The sequence below is a fragment of the Rhinolophus hipposideros genome, assembly GCF_964194185.1.
Source record: "Rhinolophus hipposideros genome assembly, chromosome: 15".
In the NCBI taxonomy this organism is placed as follows: Eukaryota; Metazoa; Chordata; class Mammalia; order Chiroptera; family Rhinolophidae; genus Rhinolophus; species Rhinolophus hipposideros.
Window position 1 is genome coordinate 6,826,374 of NC_138061.1, and position 12,323 is coordinate 6,838,696.

Genomic DNA, 12,323 nt, shown 5'->3' on the forward strand with positions numbered 1-12,323 from the left:
AGGTTTAGATTTCGCCAACTAAAAGAAAGGAGGGAATCGAGGCTTAAGGTTTTTCTTTTTTCTTTTTTAAAGAATTTTTTATTTTATTATTGGGGAAGGAGAACAGAACTTCATTGGGGAACAGTGTGCACTTCCAGGATTTTTTCCAAGTCAAGCTATTGTCCTTTCAATCATAGCCGTGGAGGGCGCAGCTCAGCTCCAAGTCCAGTTGCGGTTGTTAGTTGCAGGGGGCGCAGCCCACCATTCCTTGCCAGAGTCAAGGAGTCGAACCGGCAACTTGTGGTTGAGAGGCCTCTGGCCCATGTGGGAATCGAACCGGCAGCCTTCGGTATTAGGAGCACAGAGCTCTAACCACCTGGGCCACTGGGCCGGCCCTTAAGATTTTTCTTGAACAACACCCACTTCAGGCCCATTCTTTCTCCCCAAGGGGTGAGCCCTCTCCCTGCCCTCGTCTCCTCCATTCTGCCCACAGCGGGACCCCAGCACAGGCTCCGAGGTCCCAGCCTGACCTCTGCCCGAGGCACCCTTGAGAATGGCACAGAGCCATGGGCCCCCAGCCTGGCCCCACACTGGGGCTCCCTGAGTGCGGACGCTAGGCCCCTTGGCGCAGGCTCTGATCATGCAGGTCTGGGACTGGTGCCAGGAGGCGTGTTTTGAGGGATCAACCCAGGTGATTCTGATGCATGATCAGGTTTGGGCACCGCTAACCTGGGGCCAAAGGACGGTTTTACCACCTCTAGCTGGTGGTGTTGGCAAGAGCCGCTTCCCTTCTCTGGAATATGTTTTCCCATCTACAAAAGTACACTGGGTGATGTCTGAGGTCCATGGCCTCTAAATACTTGTGTGTCTATGAGGCAGACCACCTGGGCGCCTACCCACAATGCCATCCTTCTGTCAGGCCTCTCCGAGAGCCGTCTGAGCAGAGAGGAGAGCAGGTGAGCCGAGACCTGGTGCTGTTCCCAGCCCCTCCACCTGCTTCCTGGGCGAGGTCCCCTAGGCCAGGTCCTCTCCCTCTCTGGGCCTCAGTTCAACGTACATCCGGGAGGGTTTTCAGCAGATAGCCACCCCTTTGGATTTCTTTTCCTTGGGGATTTTTGCAGGGCAGAGAGCAAAGCACCCTGGAGGCAAAGCGAAGGGTCCTGGGAGGAGGTATGCCTCCTGGCAGTGAGATGAGAGAGGGAGCTGTGCGTACGGTGGGCTCTGGGGATGGGTCTTGCCCTGCCATTGCTACGCAGCCTGCCTCGGGGCCCTGGAGCTGCGTGAGGGCTGGACGGAGGGTCTGCGTAGTGTCCGGCTTGACCCCAGGAGAGCAGGGCCGCTCACATGTGGGTGACTATCTGAAGTCTAGACACGAGCTCATGCCCACTTCAGACTCTGCCAGTCCATCTTCCTCCAGCTCTCCAGCCAGTGCTTGTGGGGTGGGGGAACCCAGGAACCCCCCTCCCACCCCGTGCCCCTTCTGATGAGCTATTTAAAGGAGAAGAGAGGTTGAACCTGCCCTCCATGAAACTTCAAGGAGAAACTTCCCACTCCCTGCTGCCCTCCCCCATGTGTATCCACAGCTCCGCTCCGCAGGCTCTTTTTTTTTTTTTAAGTTTATTGGGGTGACAATTGTTAGTGAAATTACATAGATTTCAGGTGTACAATTCTGTAATACATCATCTATAAATCCCATCGTGTGTTCACCACCCAGAGTCAGTTCTCCTTCCATCACCATATATTTGATCCCCCTTACCCTCATCACTTACCCCCACCCCCTTACCCTCTGGTAACCACTAAACTATTGTCTGTGTCTATGAGTTTTTGTTTCTCATTTGTTTGTCTTGTTCTTGGTTTATATACCACATATCAGTGAAATCATAGGGTTCTCTGCTTTTTCTGTCTGACTTATTTCGCTTAGCATTATACTCTCAAGATCCATCCATGTTGTCACAAATGTTCCTATCTCATCTTTTCTTACCGCCAAATAGTATTCCCTTGTGTATATGTACCACAACTTCTTTATCCATTCATCTATCAAAGGACATTTTGGTTGTTTCCAAGTCTTGGCCACCGTAAACAAAGCTGCAATGAACATTGGAGCACACGTGTCTTTATGGATAAATGTTTTCAGATGTTTTGGGTAGATACCCAGGAGAGGGATTGCTGAGTCATATGGTAATTCTATTTGTAATTTTTTGAGGAACCTCCACACTGCCTTCCATAGCGGCTGCACCGGTCTTCTGCAGGCTCTTAGTACCCTCCCTGTGTCCCATCCCCAAACTGTGCCCCAAGCTTCCTTCTCCACCTTCCTATGGGTGAGGAGATAATCTCAGGGTTAACTGAAAGAAGGCTGATTTAAAATTTACCACCAAGGTGTCAATCACAAGATCACACACTAACCTAGGGGTTCTCAAACTGGGTTCCACAGCCAGAAGTCTGTCTGTGCAGTTGGATGCAAAATCACGTCTTCATTTTCGATAACCTCTTACTGAAATCTAGTGTGACTTTCAATTATAGATGCGTGCTAGCCCATAGGGCGGTTACTGCCCTGCGACTTTGTATTGTCACATCACTTAACAGTCGATGCAGATATTTGAAATATTGTTTAGGCTCATCTTTTGAAATGATGTTTATTCTGAGACTGTCACTAGATCTTGTCATTTAATATGTTCATAACAAAGCACGTATATTGCTTTGTATTTGCAAACATATTTACAAAATATTTTGGCAGCTATCTTTTAATGTAATTGGTTTCCTTTGAGATCTTACAGATTTTACTTCCTTCTTTTAAAAAATGTTATTTGGAGGCGTCCATAGGGCTCACAGGCTGCCAACATAAAAGGTTAAAGACCCCTCCTTTAAAGGAAGACTTGTGAGCACAGATGAATTTCATCTTATTAGGAGAATTGTTGGCAGAGTGGAAAAGTAAAACAATTTTGATAATGGTGAGAGAAGGTAATTCTGAATATTTGTCGTAATTTCCAGGAACTAGAAAAGATCTAGAGCTTTATTTAAGTCAACTTTATTGGGCTTTAATTTATATCCAAAAAAAAAATGCGCCTATTTTTCTGTATACTCATTGTTTAAAAACTGTGGTCGAAAACTGAGGTCGAAGCCTGTACCATGTTTACCATTTTTAAGTGTATGTTTCAGCACTGTTTATTCACACTGTTACGTAAAAGGCACCCATTTGAAGCGTGCAGCTCAGTGAGTTCTGGCAGCACATTTGTCAATACATGTGTGTGAACAACAGTACAATAAAGTACACAGGATTTCTAACACCCCCCCCCCAAATGTTCCTCTGTGCCTCTTCATAATCTCTTACTCAAACCCAAGTACCATTGATCCACTTTTTGTCACTATAGACTAGTTTTGTCTTTTTTTTTTAACCATTTGATATAAATGGAATTCTACAGAATATACTACAGTTGTTTATTCACCTGTTGGTGGATGTTTGGGTTGTTCCCCGTTTCGCGTTATTACAAGTAAAGTTACTGTGGGCATTCGTGTACAGCACTTTTGGCAGACAGATGTTTTCATTTGTCCAAGGAAAACCCCTTGGAGTGGAAACGCTGGGGCATATGGGAAGCCTCTGTTTACCTTTGTAAGGAACTGCCATCCTGCTTTCCAAAATCATTTTGCATTCCCACCAACAATGTATGGGAAGTTCAGTTGTCCCACATTCTTCCCAATACGGGGTAATATTGATCTTTCATTTCAGCCATTCCCTGAGTAGTGGCATTTCCTGGTTTTAATTTGCACTTTCCTGGTAGCTAAGGATGTGGAGCGCCATGTCATGTGCTTAGTGGCCATTTGTGTGTCTTTGGAAGTGTCTGTCTTAATCTTTTGCCCCATTTTATTGTTATTTGTCTTCTTAAATATTCTGGGTACGATTCTTTTGCCAGACATATGAATTGCAAATATTTCCCCCATTCTGTAGCTGGTCTTTTCATTTTCTTAATGGCGTTTTCAAGAGCAGTGGTTTTAAATTTTGATGAGGTTCAATTCATCCATTTTTTATTTTATGGTCATGCTTTTTGCATTCTATCAAAGACATCTCAGTATTGCAGACCCAAAGTTGCAAAGATTTTCTCCTATGTTTTCTTCTGGAAGTTTTATATTTTTAGTCTTCATATTTGGGTCTGCAATACTTTGCAAGTTAAGTTTAGTGCGTGGGGTGAGGGGGAGGTCAAGGTTTACTATTTCTCTTTGCGTGTGAATATTCAGATATTCCAGCACCACTTGGTGCAAGGACCATCCTTTCCAACTGAATTGCCTGAGCACCTTTGCTGGAATCAATTGATCATATACGTGTGGGTCTATTTCCAGACTCTCTATTCTTTCCACTGATTTGTGTGGCTCACCTTATAGAACCAGAGCTTTATTTTTGAAGATGAGAAAGCTGGGGCTGAGAGAGTGAAGAGCCCTGCACTAGATCGAAACAAATGTTAGAGGCCAGGACAGAATGTGACTCTTGTAAATATCCATCTTTAACTCTTATTGGAAGTTGGCAAAGAGGGAACTAGTAAAAGTGTGGGTATGAATGCCGGGACGCCATGCTTCCCTGGGAGCCCACCAGCTTGGCTGTGAGGTCCATGCAGAAGTGAGAGGCCAGTGCGAGTGAGAGATGGAGCTGGCTCTTCACGTGGCAGCTGTGACCTTGCACGAGCTTCTCCATCTCTGTAGGTTCCTGTGTTAGTAGTCTTCTCTAGAGAAACAGAATCTCTCTCTCTCTCTCTCTCTCTCTCTCTCTCTCTCTCTCTCTCTCTCTCTCTCTCTCACACACACACACACACACACACACACACACACACACTCACACACAAACTTATTATAAGGAATTGACTCATGCAATTACAGTGGCTGCAAAGTCCCATGCTTTGCTGTCAGCAACCTAGAGACCCAGGAAAGCTGCTGGTATAGTTCAACCCGAGTCCAAAGGCCTGAGAACCAGGGAAACCGAGGGCAGGAGAAGATCCACATGAAGATCCACATCTCAGCTCAAGAAATCAGACCGGAAGGAGCGAATGCTTCCTTCTCTTCCTTTGTCTTCCATTCTGTCCTCAACAGATCGGACGAGGCCCCACACTGGGACGGCCAACGTGCTTTACCGAGTTCACTGATTCAAATGCTCGCTTCATTGGGAAACACCCCCACAGACACACCGAGAAATAACATCCAGCCAAATAGCTGGGTATCCCAAGATCCATCAAGTTGGCACACAAAACTAACCATCCCAGTTCCTCCCCTGTAAAGTGGGGTGAGAACAATGCCAGCTGCATAGAAGTGCTGTGGGATGGGTGAGCTGTTGCTCTGGATAAACTTAGTATGGACTCAGAACACAGTAGGTGCTCAGGAGACTCTTAACTACTTAGACCTTCAGTCAGTGTAAGGATCCTTCCTCCTGGAGCTGACCCCAGGAATGTCGCCGGGTGGTGGAGGGCCCCTGGTGACCGGGCCACCCCATTCCCAGGCACAGCCCTCCTCCTTCTTCCTTGTCCGCCTGGGGGTTGGGGCTGTGGCCCAGACAAAACTCCTCTGAGGACACTTCAGCCCTCCTCCAGCAGAGGGGTGTCAGCGTAGCTTCACACAGCCAGAAGCGCCCCCCTCAGACAGGGGCCTGGATCCCACCCCGAGAGGATGTCTTAAGGCCCCTCCTCAGGCCCCCCCCCCCGCCCCAGGACAGTGATGCCTCATGCCTGTGGCCATTCTTGAGCTTCTGTGGGCTCAGCAAGGTCGAGGCGGGGACTGTGGGTGCTGAGGGGCTGCTGGGGAGGCTGAGCACTGCACAATTCCTGGTTGCAGCATGTCTAGGATTTCTTCTAAAATGTCAGGATTGAGTGTCAGGCTGATACCGCTGTGCTCGACACGAATCACGCCGCAGCATTGTGGGCTCTGTGGAGTGGGGTAAGATAAAGGAGACCCAGCCGAGCCCCCTCACTCACGATGCCTCCCCCACAGCTGCGTTTCCTAGGAGTCCCTCCTGAGAAGCCCAAGACTCTCCTTTGCAGTGACGGTGTGCTATCTGGGACGATAATATTATATCATAATAATATAGCACTAATCTTAACCTCCAACTTTGAACTGCTAACCTTGTGTCAAGCAGGTTCTAGCAGGCAGAACACAATGATTCCGCAGCATGGCGAGGCAGGTCTTACTGTTATTTTCAATTTACACATAAAGAAACTGAGGCACAGAGAGGTTAGGTCACCTGTTCCAGGTCACACAGCAAGTTAGTGCAAAGCTGGTATTTCATCACCTGTGCCCTGGGTCTTAGATACTGCTCACATGAAGACATTAATTTTACGTTAATTCTGCAGTTAAGCAGGAGGTAATATTCTAAAGAAGCAGCAGCTGCAGCATCATGGACCCCAGAATGACAATAACAATTGTAATGTCAGTTGGGTGTTCCTAAATATGAGGCACTGCTTTTCATGCTCTGTGTGCAATCCTGACTTATTCCTTGCAAGCCTTTGAGGAATAAAATGTTCTCCCCCCATTTGGGGAGGATAGAAGCATGCCACAATAAAGTCAACGTGCTCAAGGTATACCTAGAAAGTGGCAAATCTGACATTAGGACCAGAACATAGAAGAGATTTTTGAAAGAAGGAAGAGAGAGGCTTGCCTAATTATGGAACACTTGAGTTTCAATGTCTGATGTTAGGAAGTCCTTTCCTTCTCTAAGCCCATTTCCCCAACTGTATAAAGAGAGACCTTGCTAACTCTTCTCTAAGTTTAGGAAGCGTCTTCATGAATTTAGTGAAAACATGACTGTAATGTCAGACACATTTGGTTCAAATCTCGGTGCCCCACTTACTGGCTGTGTGATCCTGGGTGAACCATTTAACCTCTCTGAGCTTGGTCTCTGCAGCTACTAAATGAGAAAGCCCACCTCCGGAAATTTTCAATGAGAAAATACAGCTGAGGCCTTGTCTTAGTCTGTTCAGGCTGCAGTAACAAAAATATCACAGACTGGGGGGCCAGCCTGGTGGCTCAGGTGGTTAGAGCTCCGTGCTCCTAACTCCGAAGGCTGCCAGATCGATTCCCACATGGGCCAGTGGGCTCTCAACCACAGGTTGCCAGTTCAATTCCTCGAGTCCCACAAGGGATGGTGGGTTCTGCCCCCTGCAACTAAGACTGAACACGGCACCTTGAGCTGAGCTGCTGCTGAGCTCCTGGATGGTTCAGTTGGTTGGAGTGCGTCCTCTCAACCACAAGGTTGCTGGTTCGACTCCCGCAAGGAATGGTGGGCTGTGCCCCCTACAACTAGCAATGGCAACTGGACCTGGAGTTGAGCTGCACCCTCCACAACTAAGATTAAAAGGACAACAACTTGACTTGGAAAAGAAAAGGCCTGGAAGTACACACTGGCCTGGAAGTTCACCAATAAAGTCCTGTTCCCTTTCCCCAATAAAATCTTTAAAAAAAAAATACCACAGACTGGTGACTTATAAAAAACACACATTTCTTTCTCACGATTCTGGATGCTGGGAAGTCCAAGATTAAGGTGCTGGCAGAATCAGTGTCTGGTGAAAGCCCACTTCCTGCTTTAGAGGTGGCTGCCTTCTTGCTGTGTCCTTACTAGGTAAAAGGGTGAGAGAGCTTCCTGGGGTCTCTTCTTAGAATCCCATTAATGAGGGCTCCACTCTCATGACCTAATCACCTCCCAAAGGCCCCACCACCTAATGCCATCACCTTGGGGGTTAAGCTTCAACGTATGAATCCTGGGGGGACACACACATTCAGTCTGTAGCAGGCCCCTAGCACAATGCCTAGCACACAACAGGCAATCTACAACCACGAGACTCCTTCCTTTCTGAGGTCCTTCCTGCTCTCTTCCTGGGATTCCTGAGCTACAATTAGTCATCTAGCAAAGCCTTAGGAAGGAACCAGGCCCAAAGTGGCAAAAGTTCCATGGCATTTGGGAGGGGTGGGGGACATGCCTCCCAGAGACAGGTGGTCCATCCCTGGGCAGGCATGTTTGGAAGGGGATGGGGGCTGTAGGTTTGGGAAAGATAACAGATAGTCCCAAAGGATAAAATACCTCTCAGAAGGCAGTGGGAGGACCAGGAGCATCTGGGGACTGGAAATGGGAGAGGAAATGGGTAGAATATAGGATGATAGGAGATACGAGAGATACAAACTCTGTCCCACCATGAAGTTATAGAAACCCAGCATTTCTGACAGTTGACTTGTACATAACAAAAATGTGTTCACACCAGGTCATTAAAGCACGTGGACCAGATTTTATAACAGGAGGCTTTACTGGACAGAATCACAATATATACATCCCCCCCCCCCCGTATTAGCTATCAATTCTATCATAAAAATATGTCACATTGTCTGATATGTTTTCAAGAATCACAAGCCATTGTACACAGAGCAGGTGACATTGGCCTTGGATTCAAAAATCTTGTATTTCATTATAACAGAGAAGAGCTGTTGGCATGTGTGTGATGTGACAGGAAATACTGCCACATTGGGAGGGCTTCCGTAAGTTTGTGTTTTAAATGGAGTCATACTCCTATTTAATAAATTAGGAGAAAGTAAAGATAAAGCTACAGTATTAACAAATGGTAGAGGATGATAAACGTTGGCTTCATTCGCTTTACGCTCAGTGTGCAGCTGCTTGCGTTTGTGCACATTCACCCACGTGTGTATGCTCACGGCGCAGAGTTGTGGGCGCACACGTCTGTGGGCACATTTGCTCCAACATCCACACAGATGTCCCACCCATGTCCCTATAGGTCAGACATTAGGGACAGAACATTGTGAAGGAGCCAGTCAACGGCAGATTACTTTGTCCCTGGGGATGAAATGTCTTTCATTTTTCTAAATCCCAGTTTCCAAAAGCATTTTTGAAGTTTCCCAATAGAAAGAACATTTCCTTGTGGAATGCTACACTGGCTGGCACAGACCTTAGGTTTCCTTAACGCGGGCTCCCTGTGATGCCCCAAGCTAAGATGGTTTAAGTGTCCCCACCACACAGACACCAAAAAAAATCATGAAATCTATGAAAACTAAAGGAATTTTACTCTGGTGCTCTCATTCCTTAGAGCTTCCAGTTGTTCTCAGGGTGGCATCTAACCATTCTCCTCTCAAGCAAGGGCAGTGATGGCTCTCCTTCTGGGAATTGGGCGGTGTTCGTGTGGGTGATGGGCATGCCCCATTAGCGAGGATAGACGGGGTGGCTGAACTGGTCCGCTGACATCCACTCCACACCACAGCACAGCAGAGCGGTAGAACATGGCAAGGGTTCGAAATTCTTTCCCCACGTGTGCCTAAGTAAATAAAGACTACCCTACTGCAAAGTTTAAGGAAACGCTCCATGTGGTCGAGGGGGTAAGACAAGGTGCCTTTTGGATTTGTCACTGGACTTTCAATGCTGTTTATGAGCTGGAGTTAGCCAGGTTTTCCCTGGGGAAATCCTGATGGGTTTGGCGAGACACCATCCTCCTGAAATGTCCCTTAAATGTTCCAGAAGAGATAATGTTTATATGCTTGTAAACAGGACTGTTGAGGTTTGGAATGATGTCAGTTTTTTTGTAAGGTTTTTGGAGCATGGGGTTTGGTTACCGGTAATAATTCAAGCAAAGATTTGGTATTAAATGACTCGGATGCAATGCAGTGGTGGGCTGGGCCAGGCAGGAGCAATCACTCTGATGTGGTCATTAGGAAACCGGGCAGCTCAGGTCAATAAATCGATCGGGTGCCCTGGTGGATGGCATCACTGCTTCCTGCAAACACATCCCCCATGGGTAGTACAGGGTGTCACGGAGGCCTGGACCTCGAGGTCACTAATCTGACTCTCACAGTTCAAAGTGGACTTCCTGTCTCCAAATGCAGATTTTAGGTTCTTTGAAACCAGGGAAATATGCACTCTAGGTTCCGTTAAATACAGGCAATGAAGTATCCGTGCCAAGGGATAAGTAAAATGCTGACTACAGAGCACGGGACCTATGATCCTAAGAGCATACACGTCCCCGGAAGGAGCACACATGTGGTCTTTTGAGTTAGCAATCTAAATTATTTCAGAAGTCCTTAAATATGGGAATCCGTGATAAACTATAGCACTGCTAAGTGATTAGATTCATAATGTTTGACCTTTAAATGTTAGATACATATTAAAATGACACACTGCGTGAGCAGTTGGTACAAGGCCCGGAAGTAGGTGTGGGTGTGAAGGGTGTGGTTGAATTGCCACGCAGGGGAGGACAACTTTGGCAAACAGGGCTGTTTCCGCTGTTTGAATCCTTCCATTTGTCCCTAGAGGCCTATGGCAGTGGCCATCATGACCCTGCACTGACACTGTGTACACTCCCTACCAAAGACACACCTTTGCTCCCACTCAGGTAGAGTGTCAGGGCATGAACCTTGGCCAAATGAGGTTGGTTTCTTAAGAGTGAATTACGTCTCCTTCCCCATTCACTGTATAATGTACGTGCCCCTCAAGATAAATGTGATGCATTTTAGTTCCTTCCTCCCTTTCTTCTTTCTGTCTGTCCTTCCTTCCTTCCTTCCTTCCTTCCTTCCTTCCTTCCTTCCTTCCTTCCTTCTTTCCTTCCTTCCTTCCTTCCTTCTTTCCTTCCTTCCTTCCTACCTTCCTTCTCTCCTTTCTTTCCCTTTTTCAGTAGCTAACTATATGTAGATTTGCCCCCGTGTTTTGTCCTTTTAAAAGACATCTAATGTGATACTCCCTACTTAAAGACTCTGATCGTCTCCCATTGGCCACAGATCACATTCACTCTGTCTGGAGAGGAAGGTATTTTCCCTCTTCATTCCCGGACACACGCTGAGCTGTATTCAACCCCCATTAGACTCCTCACAGGCAGTCACACCTCCTCTGTATCTTGTGCTATATGCTTCCCTATTGGAAGTTCTGGCCCAATGTAAAGGCTTTTGGGAAGGCTTCCAGAACCCTCCCGCTGAAGCCCCCCAGCACTGTGTACACACCTCTGGGACAGCCCCCCCTCCACACTGCAGGGTATTGCCTGGTCTCCCCCAGAGGCTGACACAACACAGGGCTGGCACACAGCGGTGCTCACTAAATGTCTGAGGAATGACAGGCAGGTGTTTTTACAGCTCTGGCTGGAGCCCGCAGCTACAACATACTGCTCTTTGAACTGTGCCAGGACTTGGCTTTCCTCCACCCCGCTTCTGCACAGTGACATGTGGGTCAGGCTGAGCGAAGCCATGTGTCCTAGCCACTCCCTCTCCCAATGCAGATATCTCGGGAAGATGCACAATTCCATGCCTTGGGTCTCCTCTTCTCTAGGTAGGCAGCACCCAGAAATGCTCTGCTCCTGCTCTCTGACCCTGTATTTGTGGAAGGAGGCATGACGAGGCTTTCACTTCGTGGTTACATCTGAATGGGGGGGACAGGAGCAAGTCTGAGATTCCCACATCTCTTCCTGGGACCAGGCCAGGGCTTCAGCCACCAGCAGAGCAAACGCCGCTTGCCAGGGGCTGCACCAGTTCTTTGAGGGCCAACAGGCCACTTAATGTTGAGAGAAAGTGGGAGCTGGCTGGCAGGCAGGAGCCTACAAATCCTTTCAGCCACCTTTCCCCACTGAACCCCTAAGAGCAAACCATGGAGGACCTCCCCCCAAAACCGTCTCCTCACGGCCACCTCAGCCCAGGCTCCTACAGCCATCACCAGGGTCCTCCATGTAAACCCTCACGGCTTCAGGGCACGACGAGGTAGACTTCAGAGCCAGGACCGTGTTGCGCTATATGGATGCTCGTGAAGGCTGCTGGCTCCGAGTTTCATGAAAGTTCAGATGGACAACAAACCTTCAGACCCCTAAAACGTTTAGTCAGATAGACTCCCCATAGGTGAAAAGGGCTTGAGAACTATAACTTCTGGACATAGAGGTTGCTGCTATGCCTCTCCCCCCAGCATTCCCCTGGAAACACATATGGAGGAAGAGAGACTCAGAGGATTCCTTCCCAAGCGTGGCAGCTGTGTGATGGGAGGGGCCTCGAGGCTGGGGGCCAGCCCGGGAGCTGTGATGAGGGGTGTCTGCTGCTGATGCAGAGACGCCCGCTGCGCCTCAAGCTGCCATGAGTTGGCTGAAGTGGGAGGCTCTTCCCCCTGGTGCTGCAGGGCCCTTCCTGAGAGACTACCTTGTTTTGCTTTGCCCCTCACATTTCTCTGCCTGCTGCCCCAGGACCTACAGATCTTCCCAGATCTGTAAAAAGGAGGTCACAGTAGCACCTGCATCATAGGATTATTGTGAAAATGAACGGAAACACGGCCCCTTTGCACTCAGCATGGTGCCTGCTAATACTCAGTACACACCAGCTGTTAGTACTGTGTCATGATTCCAAGCAGCTCCTGG